The sequence below is a fragment of the Coregonus lavaretus genome, assembly GCF_964263955.1.
Source record: "Coregonus lavaretus genome assembly, contig: HAP1_SCAFFOLD_628, whole genome shotgun sequence".
In the NCBI taxonomy this organism is placed as follows: domain Eukaryota; kingdom Metazoa; phylum Chordata; class Actinopteri; order Salmoniformes; family Salmonidae; genus Coregonus; species Coregonus lavaretus.
Window position 1 is genome coordinate 285,964 of NW_028161614.1, and position 13,856 is coordinate 299,819.

General features: G+C 46.2%; 1 pseudogene across 1 annotated transcript; it reads left to right on the forward strand.

Moving 5' to 3' along the window:
- The first annotated feature begins 444 nt into the window (after positions 1-444).
- LOC311120343 (SANT and BTB domain regulator of class switch recombination-like) lies at positions 445-11,601 on the forward strand (annotated as a pseudogene). The gene is made up of 10 exons: positions 445-514; positions 679-758; positions 1,130-1,284; positions 1,984-2,173; positions 5,858-5,948; positions 6,190-6,431; positions 6,689-6,747; positions 9,179-9,339; positions 9,419-9,505; positions 11,486-11,601. The product of its transcript is annotated as an SANT and BTB domain regulator of class switch recombination-like (transcript).
- The last annotated feature ends 2,255 nt before the right edge of the window (positions 11,602-13,856 follow it).

A 13,856-nucleotide genomic window follows, 5' to 3' on the forward strand; every position in this document is an offset into this window, starting at 1 on the left:
ATATACAGTGTGTGCAAATGTAGCAAGTAATGGAGGTAAGGCAATTGGATGTTACTTGTTTTGAAAATGTAATACAATGCGTCCTTTATAACTAGGTTAAACACGTGGGGACCCATCTGCTGGATACAAAATAATTTCCCTTCATCATTTGATTTAGCCGAAAAGGGCACTTCTGTCGCTAAGCAACCCCGGGACGCGGGACCACTGCACCGGCTGCTGCACTGCGGCACCGGAAGAGCGGAATCAACGCAGCAGAAGATTTGGGGACGCTGCAACGACTGGTGGTTCGTTATCTAAACGTCATTCACGGGCTTTTTCAATCCCGTATACAATGCTGATTGAATGTCTTATCCGTCCATCAAATTGTCGCCGGGATAATACTGCAGAGAAAGTGCAGTTAGTAGCTAGCAGCTAGCTAGGTAGTAGCATTAGCATTAGAAGTGGATGACGGCTGCTGTACACCGAACGTCCTATCATCCGGACTACAGAAGAATCAGGTGTCATCATTTAGTCAGTAAGATGCAAGATAACCGTACAGCCAACTAGATACTACAAGTGTTTTAGAACTATAATACAAACGTATCGTATTTAGCTTATAGTGCAGTGATGTGCACTATAGGTAGCTAGCTTGCTAGAATATGCTGCTGACAAAAATGCCATTAAATTTGCGTTGGGCAGTTCTACAGCCAAAGACAAAAGGGCATTCCAAGGGAGGAGCATCCATCCTTGTTGCAAGAAGATCATCGAAGTAGCCAAAAGTATGTGTGTACACTGTTCACAGCGTATGCTATTGACAGTCAGCTTTTCAATGACAGTGACAATGGTGGGACAAAGTATGAGTAGCCTATTCCAGAATGTGGGTTAGAGATGCTGTTGGATGTCAAAGCTTTCTATAAATGCTCTGGTTATTCTTATGTATCTATGTCAAGTAGACAGTAGTTACGATTGTCGATTGTAGCAACAGCAGCTTTCTGTGAGAATGAAGTCACCCCCCCTTTTGTATGATTGTGTCATCTCACTGAGTCTACCTTTAACAGAATAATGCTCTGATCTCTCTCACCCTTCAGATGTAATAATGTATGATAATGTCATATCAACCTTGAACTCTTTCACCCTTACCTGCAGACAGACATGAGTCGTTACTGCACCCTGAACAACAACAACGTTCCCCATGACAACAACATCCTAGTCCTGGACATGGTGCTGAGCTGTCTCTGGGGCGTTCCACAGCCCATCAACTGGGACAACGTGGCCATGCTGGTCCCTGGCTTCACACCCAAGGAGGTAAGGTCTACATGCACTACAAACTGAGACAATAAACATATTGATTGATTGAAGCTATAGTAGCTAACGGCTACAGTGCAACACCCTTTGTGGATCGCCACCCCGGGTCTCCCAGTCTGTAGGCAAGCTTGCTAACCACTGCTCCCACTAAGGAGAGATCATAAAAGGCTATTAGCCTGGTCCCAGATCTGTCTGCGTTGTCTTACGAACTCCTATGGACACTGATTGGAGTGACAATGACCATAGGAGTTGAAAAGACAGCACAAACTGATCTGGGACCAGGCTAGGAAGGTAGCCTCGAGGTAAGAGTGTTGAGCCAGTAACCGAAAGTTCGAATCCCAGAGCCGACAAGGTGAAAAATCTGTCGCTGTGCCCTTGAGCAAGGCACTTAACCCCAATTGCTCCAGGGGCGCTGGAAAATGGTGACCCTGGCCGTGACCTCACTCTCCACATCTGTCTCAGGGGGAGTTTGGATATGCAAGAAACACATTTCCATTGCACTTGTACAAGTGTGTAACATGATAAATATAAGCGCCCACCAATGTATTATGAGGTAAGCTATACTATAGTTTAGTTTAGTTTGGACTGGTGTTGAATGTTGTGCAGGGGTCACTGGAACCAAGATTATGTGGTCCGAGTGTTGTTGTTGCCGTGGTATAGTAGTGACATGGTTGCCATGGTTGCCATGCCTACCTTCAGTGTGCGCAGAGGTTTGAGGATCTGAAGAGCACGGGAGGGTTCCATCACGTGGACGACCAATGCAACGCGCTGACAGCAGGAGGCTCCTCCCCTGTGGACACCCTGTCCACCTACATCAAATCCACACTATTGGACACCACGGGAGACGCGGGGGAGACGCGGACCAATCAGAGCTCCATCTCAGTGACGGGTGAGGCTGACGGGTTGATGTGCTACAGCATGTGTAGCGGTAGTGGTTCGGGGAACTATGTCTGTGTGATGATGAGTAAGCCTGCCTAACATAGGAGCTGCTGGGGGTAGTCCTGCCTAACATAGGAGCTGCTGGGGGTAGTCCTGCCTAACATAGGAGCTGCTGGGGGTAGTCCTGCCTAACATAGGAGCTGCTGGGGGTAGTCCTGCCTAACATAGGAGCTGCTGGGGGTAGTCCTGCCTAACATAGGAGCTGCTGGGGGTAGTCCTGCCTAACATAGGAGCTGCTGGGGGTAGTCCTGCCTAACATAGGAGCTGCTGGGGGTAGTCCTGCCTAACATAGGAGCTGCTGGGGGTAGTCCTGCCTAACATAGGAGCTGCTGGGGGTAGTCCTGCCTAACATAGGAGCTGCTGGGGGTAGTCCTGCCTAACATAGGAGCTGCTGGGGGTAGTCCTGCCTAACATAGGAGCTGCTGGGGGTAGTCCTGCCTAACATAGGAGCTGCTGGGGGTAGTCCTGCCTAACATAGGAGCTGCTGGGGGTAGTCCTGCCTAACATAGGAGCTGCTGGGGGTAGACCTGCCTAACATAGGAGCTGCTGGGGGTAGTCCTGCCTAACATAGGAGCTGCTGGGGGTAGTCCTGCCTAACATAGGAGCTGCTGGGGGTAGTCCTGCCTAACATAGGAGCTGCTGGGGGTTGTCCTGCCTAACATACAGTGAGGGAAAAAAGTATTTGATCCCCTGCTGATTTTGTATGTTTGCCCACTGACAAAGACATGATCAGTCTATAATTTTAATGGTAGGTTTATTTGAACAATGAAAGACAGAATAACAACAACAAAATCCAGAAAAACACATGTCAAAAATGTTATAAATTGATTTTCAATTTAATGAGGGAAATAAGTATTTGACCCCTCTGCAAAACATGACTTAGTACTTGGTGGCAAAACCCTTGTTGGCAATCACAGAGGTCAGACGTTTCTTGTAGTTGGCCACCAGGTTTGCACACATCTCAGGAGGGATTTTGTCTCACTCCTCTTTGCAGATATTTTCCTAGTCATTAAGGTTTTGAGGCTGACGTTTGACAACTCGAACCTTCAGCTCCCTCCACAGATGTTCTATGGGATTAAGGTCTGGAGACTGGCTAGGCCACTCCAGGACCTTAATGTGCTTATTCTTGAGCCACTCCTTTGTTGCCTTGGCCGTGTGTTTTGGGTCATTGTCATGCTGGGATACCCATCCACGACCCATTTTCAATGCCCTGGCTGAGGGAAGGAGGTTCTCACCCAAGATTTGACGGTACATGGCCCCGTCCATCGTCCCTTTGATGCGGTGAAGTTGTCCTGTCCCCTTAGCAGAAAAACACCCCCAAAGCATAATGTTTCCACCTCCATGTTTGACGGTGGGGATGGTGTTCTTGGGGTCATAGGCAGCATTCCTCCTCCTCCAAACACGGCGAGTTGAGTTGATGCCAAAGAGCTCAATTTTGGTCTCATCTGACCACAACACTTTCACCCAGTTCTCCTCTGAATCATTCAGATGTTCATTGGCAAACTTCAGACAGACCTGTATATGTGCTTTCTTGAGCAGGGGGACCTTGCGGGCGCTGCAGGATTTCAGGTCCTTCACGGCGTAGTGTGTTACCAATTGTTTTCTTGGTGACTATGGTCCCAGCTTCCTTGAGATCATTGACAAGATCCTCCCGTGTAGTTCTGGGCTGATTCCTCACCGTTCTCATGATCATTGCAACTCCACGAGGTGAGATCTTGCATGGAGCCCCAGGCCGAGGGAGATTGACAGTTCTTTTGTGTTTCTTCCATTTGCGAATAATCACACCAACTGTTGTCACCTTCTCACCAAGCTGCTTGGCGATGGTCTTGTAGCCCATTCCAGCCTTGTGTAGGTCTACAATCTTGTCCCTGACATCCTTGGAGAGCTCTTTGGTCTTGGCCATGGTGGAGAGTTTGGAATCTGATTGATTGATTGCTTCTGTGGACAGGTGTCTTTTATACAGGTAACAAGCTGAGATTAGGAGCACTCCCTTTAAGAGTGTGCTCCTAATCTCAGCTCGTTACCTGTATAAAAGACACCTGGGAGCCAGAAATCTTTCTGATTGACAGGGGGTCAAATACATATTTCCCTCATTAAAATGCAAATCAATTTATAACATTTTTTACATGCGTTTTTTTGGATTTCTTTGTTGTTATTCTGTCACTCACTGTTCAAATAAACCTACCATTAAAATTAAAGACTGATCATTTCTTTGTCAGTGGGCAAATGTACAAAATCAGCAGGGGATCAAATACTTTTTTCCCTCACTGTAGGAGCTGCTGGGGGTAGTCCTGCCTAACATAGGAGCTGCTGGGGGTAGTCCTGCCTAACATAGGAGCTGCTGGGGGTAGTCCTGCCTAACATAGGAGCTGCTGGGGGTAGTCCTGCCTAACATAGGAGCTGCTGGGGGTAGTCCTGCCTAACATAGGAGCTGCTGGGGGTAGTCCTGCCTAACATAGGAGCTGCTGGGGGTAGTCCTGCCTAACATAGGAGCTGCTGGGGGTAGTCCTGCCTAACATAGGAGCTGCTGGGGGTAGTCCTGCCTAACATAGGAGCTGCTGGGGGTAGTCCTGCCTAACATAGGAGCTGCTGGGGGTAGTCCTGCCTAACATAGGAGCTGCTGGGGGTAGTCCTGCCTAACATAGGAGCTGCTGGGGGTAGTCCTGCCTAACATAGGAGCTGCTGGGGGTAAGCCTGCCTAACATAGGAGCTGCTGGGGGTAGTCCTGCCTAACATAGGAGCTGCTGGGGGTAGTCCTGCCTAACATAGGAGCTGCTGGGGGTAGTCCTGCCTAACATAGGAGCTGCTGGGGGTAGTCCTGCCTAACATAGAAGCTGCTGGGGGTAAGCCTGCCTAACATAGAAGCTGCTGGGGCGTCCCAAATGCAGTAAGTTTTTTACCTGCTACACTGAACACGTAGCTTTACCAGCGTGATCCGAGTGCGATCTATTTTATCCTAGTGTTCTGGGCTTGAGCCGCAAGTGGAAATCTTGGAAATAGAACCAGACTTCCATTTAAATGAATAGGAGCGTCTCACACTCAGCAAAAAATCGAATCAATTGTCATTTGTCACATGCGCTGAATACAACCGGTGTACACTTTACCGTGAAATGCTTACCGACGAACCCTTTCCAGAGTAGCAGCAGTGTATGTGGAGAGTGCGTGTGTGTGGGTAGAGTCCAGTGAGTGTGCATAAAGCCAGTGTAAGAGAGTCAGTGCAAAAAAGGGTACATGTAAATAGTCCGGGTAGCCATTTGATTAATTGTTCAGCAGTCTTATGGTTTGGGGGTAGAAGCTGTTCGGGTGCCTTTTGGTCCCAGATTTGGTGCTCCGGTACCACTTGCCATGCGGTAGCAGAGTGAACAGTCTATGGCTCGGGTGGCTGGGGTATAGATGTCCTGGACGGCAGGGAGCTCAGCCCCAGTGATGTACTGGGCCGCCCGCACCACCCTCTGTAGCGCCTTGTGATCGAGGGCGGTGCAGTTGCCATACCAAGCGGTGACGCAGCAAGTCAAGATGCTAAAGTTCTGCGTCCAATGTAGCAGGCAGTAAGACCTGAAGACTCTTCATGTCTGAATGTCTAGGCATTAGCTCAGTGAGCTACACAGTCTTGTTTGGTGTCTCCACTCTCCAGGCCTGGCGGTGAACCCTTCAAGAGGTAGCTCGGTGGAGAAAGAGAGCAGGGACTCTGCAGAGGAGGGAGAGAAGCCCCAGGAGGGGAAAGGGTGAGTGACACACATGCTGATTTGCCTGGTCCAACTACCGTCAAACAGAAATACACTGTTAACCAGTCTAGCTCAAGTCAAGGTGATCAAAGAGTTTCATAGAGCAGGATCAATAACTTAGTCTGCTAACAAATGCTCATATGTACTATGATACAAAAATCAAGTTATCTTGCTGTCTCTGTCTCTGTGTGTGTGTCTGCTTGCCTGTCTGTCTGCCTGTCTGTATCTCTCCCCCATGCAGGCCCAATATGGTGATCCACGTGTGTGACGAGTCTAAGAACCTGAAGCAGGACTTCATGTGTCCCCGTGACCTTCTGATCAACGAGATGCGTTACTTTGCTGAGTACCTCTCTGTTGACCCCCAGCGCTGGGAGGAGGTGGACATCTCTGTGCACTGTGACGTACAGATCTTCGACTGGCTCATGAACTACGTCAAGAGGCACAAAATGGCCGTTGATGGCAACAATGACAAACCCAAGCTCGGTAAAGAATGTAATATATGCTCTCGCACCATATGACTGTACAGTAGCTACATACACTGATGCCTGTACAGTACTAAACCATTCACTTACCTGGGCGTGTCAAATGATAACCATGGAGACGGCATTGCTGTGATTTGGTCACTAATAGTGGTGTGCTTGTTGGTTGGCCTGGCAGTGTGTTTGGTCGGTATGTGGTGTTTGTTGGTTGTGTGGTAACATTGGTTGGTTATGTGGTGTTTGTTGGTTGTGTGGTTACAGAGCCCAGCAATGTGATCTCAATCCTCATCTCCTCCGAGTTCTTGAAGATGGACATGTTAGTAAGTGTTGTAATGGCGTGAGCTGGGTTGCTATGCCGGTTGCAATGTACTGTACGTGAAGCGTTTTCGGGGGGCCCTGGTTTTCTGTTGTAGCTGAAGAACAAACGCAAAGTGGCTGAACTGAAAATATTTTGGACAGATTTTGGCGAGGAGTGAAACCTCTCGCTTCGCCTCTTCCTCTCTGCTGCAGTACATGAACCAGTACATGAACCAGTACATGAACCAGTACATGAACCAGCAAGCTTTTGTTGGTCGTTGAGTAAAATAGCCCTCAAGAAAAAAAACGGAAAACCAATCAGCTAGTTAGGCGAAGAGGCTTCACTCTTCACTTTAGTCCAAAACAGAAAACGAGGGGCCTTTCGAACTGTTAACTTCCTGTTGCATGGTTGCCATTAGAGGTGTTTTTAGAATTGTAACATGTTACTTTTATTGCAAGTAGGTGACATATGACCTCCCAAGGCATTGAACAAACTCAATAACCTGTTTATGTTGACCTCTCATAGGTGGAGGAGTGTATTCTGTACTGTCACATGTTGACCTCTCATACAGTGGGGAGAACAAGTATTTGATACACTGCCGATTTTGCAGGTTTTCCTACTTACAAAGCATGTAGAGGTCTGTAATTTTTATCATAGGTACACTTCAACTGTGAGAGACGGAATCTAAAAAATCACAAAAATCACATTGTATGATTTTTAAGTAATTCATTTGGATTTTATTGCATGACATAAGTATTTCATACATCAGAAAAGCAGAACTTTAATATTTGGTACAGAAACCTTTGTTTGCAATTACAGAGATCATACGTTTCCTGTAGGTCTTGACCAGGTTTGCACACACTGCAGCAGGGATTTTGGCCCACTCCTCCATACAGACCTTCTCCAGATCCTTCAGGTTTCGGGGCTGTCGCTGGGCAATACGGACTTTCAGCTCCCTCCAAAGATTTTCTATTGGGTTCAGGTCTGGAGACTGGCTAGGCCACTCCAGGACCTTGAGATGCTTCTTACGGAGCCACTCCTTAGTTGCCCTGGCTGTGTGTTTCGGGTCGTTGTCATGCTGGAAGACCCAGCCACAACCCATCTTCAATGCTCTTACTGAGGGAAGGAGGTTATTGGCCAAGATCTCGCGATACATGGCCCCATCCATCCTCCCCTCAATACGGTGCAGTCGTCCTGTCCCCTTTGCAGAAAAGCATCCCCAAAGAATGATGTTTCCACCTCCATGCTTCACGGTTGGGATGGTGTTCTTGGGGTTGTACTCATCCTTCTTCTTCCTCCAAACACGGCGAGTGGAATTTAGACCAAAAATCTCTATTTTTGTCTCATCAGACCACATGACCTTCTCCCATTCCTCCTCTGGATCATCCAGATGGTCATTGGCAAACTTCAGACGGGCCTGGACATGCGCTGGCTTGAGCAGGGGGACCTTGCGTGCGCTGCAGGATTTTAATCCATGACGGCGTAGTGTGTTACTAATGGTTTTCTTTGAGACTGTGGTCCCAGCTCTCTTCAGGTCATTGACCAGGTCCTGCCGTGTAGTTCTGGGCTGATCCCTCACCTTCCTCATGATCATTGATGCCCCACGAGGTGAGATCTTGCATGGAGCCCCAGACCGAGGGTGATTGACCGTCATCTTGAACTTCTTCCATTTTCTAATAATTGCGCCAACAGTTGTTGCCTTCTCACCAAGCTGCTTGCCTATTGTCGTGTAGCCCATCCCAGCCTTGTGCAGGTCTACAATTTTATCCCTGATGTCCTTACACAGCTCTCTGGTCTTGACAATTGTGGAGAGGTTGGAGTCTGTTTGATTGAGTGTGTGGACAGGTGTCTTTTATACAGGTAACGAGTTCAAACAGGTGCAGTTAATACAGGTAATGAGTGGAGAACAGGAGGGCTTCTTAAAGAAAAACTAACAGGTCTGTGAGAGCCGGAATTCTTACTGGTTGGTAGGTGATCAAATACTTATGTCATGCAATAAAATGCAAATTAATTACTTAAAAATCATACAATGTGATTTTCTGGATTTTTGTTTTAGATTCCGTCTCTCACAGTTGAAGTGTACCTATGATAAAAATTACAGACCTCTACATGCTTTGTAAGTAGGAAAACCTGCAAAATCGGCAGTGTATCAAATACTTGTTCAGTACTGTCACATGTTGACCTCTCATAGGTGGAGGAGTGTATTCAGTACTGTCACATGTTGACCTCTCATAGGTGGAGGAGTGTATTCAGTACTGTCACATGTTGACCTCTCATAGGTGGAGGAGTGTATTCAGTACTGTCACATGTTGACCTCTCATAGGTGAAGGAGTGTATTCAGTACTGTCACATGTTGACCTCTCATAGGTGGAGGAGTGTATTCAGTACTGTCACATGTTGACCTCTCATAGGTGGAGGAGTATTCAGTACTGTCACATGTTGACCTCTCATAGGTGGAGGAGTGTATTCAGTACTGTCACAAGCACATGAGTGCCATCGTGGCCACACCCTGCAACATGAACTGCATCAACAGTAACCTGGCAGCGCACATCGCTGACCTCTTCAGCCACAACGAGGCAGACGACGTCATGGACAGAAAAGACAAGTTCAAAAGGTAGGCCTAGAGATTTTGGCAGGCCTGGTAGACCGATCATTCTGCTACTGCCAACACCTTTGATTTCTCCCTTTCTCAGTAAGTTATTCCAGAAGAAGATTGAGTGTCTCTTCGATCCTGACTATAAGAACCAGGACTCCCCAGGCAACGCATCAACTCTGTACAGGTGTGTGGCAGCTCTGGGGTGCATTGGTCTGTCTGTCATTGGTCTTATTCATTTGGGCACACAACAGAAAACATTTTGCAACAGAAAAATGAAAATGAGCATTTCTTACTGGACAGTGTCGTGACGTGACTTTGCATTAATGTGATTACTGTTATTTATCAAATCAATTAACTATGTTTAATTGTTACTTGATTAAATTAATCATGTAACAATTAACTAATTAGGAAGTTGGGGCACCACGGAAGAAGTTGTTTAACGAGTTAAACTCTTAGAAGATCTCCCGAATTAAACTCTTAGAAGATATATATATATATATATATATATATATATATGTGTTATATATCGATAACAGTCACTTATTAAATCATGACCTCATCAGTCTCATTCTGAATATCGCATAATCCTTGAACCTACAAGAAACCTAACCTTATGGATTAATCAGCTATACACAAATTGGCTTAATTATTTATTTACTAACTAACTAAATAATAACACAGAATACATAAACACACACACACACACAGTATAGATTATTGATTACTAACGTAATACAATGAAAACAGGTCCCTATTGGACTGGACTAACAATAGCATGACTGCTTGGTTAGGGGAAGAAGGGGTCAAGTGAAAGGGAGAGACAGAGATTCAATTTATCGTTGTTACATTTGGAAACACGCTCACAGTAATCGTAATACTTAGCACCCTAAACACCGCTCATTCGGATAAGAAATGCAATGCGTATATTTACACGTAGCTGTCCTTGATCGTCGTCTCTCTGTTGAACCACTTTCTCAAAAAACGTTTTGAGTGTTTCATCCCACTTCGGTGAGACTCGGCTTGTCTTCAAATGGCGTGTCTGAGATGGGATTGTCCTTCCCAACTCGTGTCTTCAGTGAAAGTTCTAGATAACTTTACATGCCAGCTGCAGACTGATATGATACAGTCTAGTGAGTTTCTTCTTCTTCTTGTGTAGAGATTGAGAGTTTCAGAGTTTCTCACCGTTTCCTGTTCTTAGAGTGTCAACCATTTGTAACGTTCAGTTTCCGCTGCACGTCGGCTGGTCCTGTAGATGTTCAACCATTTGTAACGTGAGCTCGCGCTTCACGTCGGCTGGTCTTTCTGGTCTAACCATTTTAAAGCCGTGTAGCCACAGCGACTGGTCTTTCTGGTCTAACCATTTTAAAGCCGTGTAGCCACAGCTCCACGCTTCCTGGTCTCTGATTCACAGTTTCTAACCGTTCTAAACGAGCAGGTCTTCTGTTAATTTGTCTTTCAAGCCCTCTTGGTAAAAGGGGCGTTCCTACTGGCTGACACGATCTCTGATGGCACTTGGGGTGTGACTAGTCCCTGTGCATAGTTTATATGAAAAACTATTATCTCATTAAAGACTCAAATCACATTCCTATCTTCACCAAAATACTCTCATACTTAATCATATATTTTATACAACATTTAGATGTAAACTTGACTGATAAAGGGGGTATCCTTCTTTCTTCTTAAGTTACAGTATTTGGTTCATACAGTTTTTAATAACATCACAAAATAATAAACAATATGACATGATTATTCTTTAGACCCCCACTGACCATTCCAAATATTCGGATGTTAGGATTATTGTTCCAGTGTTTACTTTTTGGACGTTTATAGTTTTGGCGGCAAAAGTCTCTGGAACAAAGAAAATCTAATTCTTCCCATACTAGAGACCAAAAGGAGTCCTTTTCTGCAAACTATTTATGACCGGCTGTTAAGTCATAAAACCGTCCCAACTCCTCCGTCTCCTCTCCTGTGGGAGAGAGGGGGGGTCTGGCTATCTGTCAGCCATTTGCCAAGCTGATCTGGCACCTTTGATCCTCACCAAGGAGAGAGTCATGACACTAGGTAGATGCCTACCTGTTTCAGTCTGTTTTCTTCTGTTTGTGCCCAATGAATACGACTCATGTTAACCTCTCCTAACCACCGAACTGCAACTTGTCTTTCCCAGGTGTGCTCTGTGCCTGAAGCTGCTGACCAAGGACACAGAGAGGAAGATCTCCTGCATCCCAGGGAAGATCAACATCGACCCTCGAGGAGACATCACCTACACTCACAGCAGGTCCTGTACCACCCAGTTACACCTTGGTGGCGCTTACAACGCCACCAAGCGTTGGTTGTGGGTTCGATTCCCTCTGTGGCCACCCATACGTAAAATGTATGCACGCATGACTGTAAAGGGTCTATCAGAGTACCAAACATGGACTCGTACACACAGCAATGTTCTAGAATATTGCACCGTTGGGTTTCATACTATTCAAATTCTCAGCGCAGCTCAAGCAATTTCTCTAACTGTCAACACATTCAAATTAATAGAGGACGTGTACCGGAAAGTCGTTGGTTGGGAATTGTGGGGAGATACGTGTTCGGGCTGTGCGTGCCCCGCGGATGGTTGTCTCAGAGCTGCGTAGCTATGTTACATTGGGATGCCGGACCAACGTCTCTCAGCGTCTGTGGACTGTGATTTACGGTTAAGTCGCTTTGGATAAAAACGTCTGCTATATGGAATATATTATTATTATTATTATTATTATTATTATTATTATTATATTACTTATTTCTGCTCTATCAAGAGACATCTTCACTGTTATCCTATGGATGTTTATAGTGATAAATGCTAAAGAAACCATATCATTATTAGGTAAATATATTATTGCTACAATTTACCATGTCATTTCAAAGTATATCCCAGGTAGAAAGGGTACTTAGCAATAAAGCACAGTAAAGCCTGAATATCCGTCTCCAAGGACCAGTAAGTAGCCTTGCCTGAGCAAGCCGGAACGACTCATAGGAGCAGGAGCCTATCTCCTGTTTCTGTAGCGAGGCAGCGTGATGTACCAGTACACCCCCTGGACAGGACACTAGTCTATCTCAGGGCCTTACCCCCAATCTATCTCCTTAATGCTGAGTGCCAAGCAGAACTCCCAACCTTCCAATCTCAGGGCCTTACCCCCAATCTATCTCCTTAATGCTGAGTGCCAAGCAGAACTCCCAACCTTCCAATCTCAGGGCCTTACCCCCAATCTATCTCCTTAATGCTGAGTGCCAAGCAGAACTCCCAACCTTCCAATCTCTGGGCCTTACCCCCAATCTATCTCCTTAATGCTGAGTGCCAAGCAGAACTCCCAACCTTCCAATCTCAGGGCCTTACCCCCAATCTATCTCCTTAATGCTGAGTGCCAAGCAGAACTCCCAACCTTCCAATCTCAGGGCCTTACCCCCAATCTATCTCCTTAATGCTGAGTGCCAAGCAGAACTCCCAACCTTCCAATCTCAGGGCCTTACCCCCAATCTATCTCCTTAATGCTGAGTGCCAAGCAGAACTCCCAACCTTCCAATCTCAGGGCCTTACCCCCAATCTATCTCCTTAATGCTGAGTGCCAAGCAGAACTCCCAACCTTCCAATCTCAGGGCCTTACCCCCAATCTATCTCCCTTAATGCTGAGTGCCAAGCAGAACTCCCAACCTTCCAATCTCAGGGTGGACACTCTAACCATAAGGCCAGTGAGTTGGTTCCAAGGACCAGGCTGGACAAAATTGTTTTGTGGCGGAACAGCTTCAAGAAACATGAACAGAATAAAGGACAGTCATTTCTATGACTACCTCTGGTCTGTAGACAGAAGAGATGGGAGGTCCATGATTACATGTTCTATGACTACCACTGGTCTGTAGACAGAAGAGATGGGAGGTCCGTGATTACATGTTCTATGACTACCACTGGTCTGTAGGCAGAAGAGATGGGAGGTCCATGATTACATGTTCTATGACTACCTCTGGTCTGTAGGCAGAAGAGATGGGAGGTCCATGATTACATGTTCTATGACTACCACTGGTCTGTAGGCAGAAGAGATGGGAGGTCCATGATTACATGTTCTATGACTACCACTGGTCTGTAGACAGAAGAGATGGGAGGTCCATGATTACATGTTCTATGACTACCACTGGACTATAGGCAGAAGAGATGGGAGGTCCATGATTACATGTTCTATGACTACCACTGGTCTGTAGGCAGAAGAGATGGGAGGTCCATGATTACATGTTCTATGAATACCACTGGTCTGTAGGCAGAAGAGATGGGAGGTCCATGATTACATGTTCTATAACTACCACTGGTCTGTAGGCAGAAGAGATGGGAGGTCCATGATTACATGTTCTATGACTACCACTGGTCTGTAGGCAGAAGAGATGGGAGGTCCATGATTACATGTTCTATGACTACCACTGGTCTGTAGACAGAAGAGATGGGAGGTCCATGATTACATGTTCTATGACTACCACTGGTCTGTAGGCAGAAGAGATGGGAGGTCCATGATTACATGTTC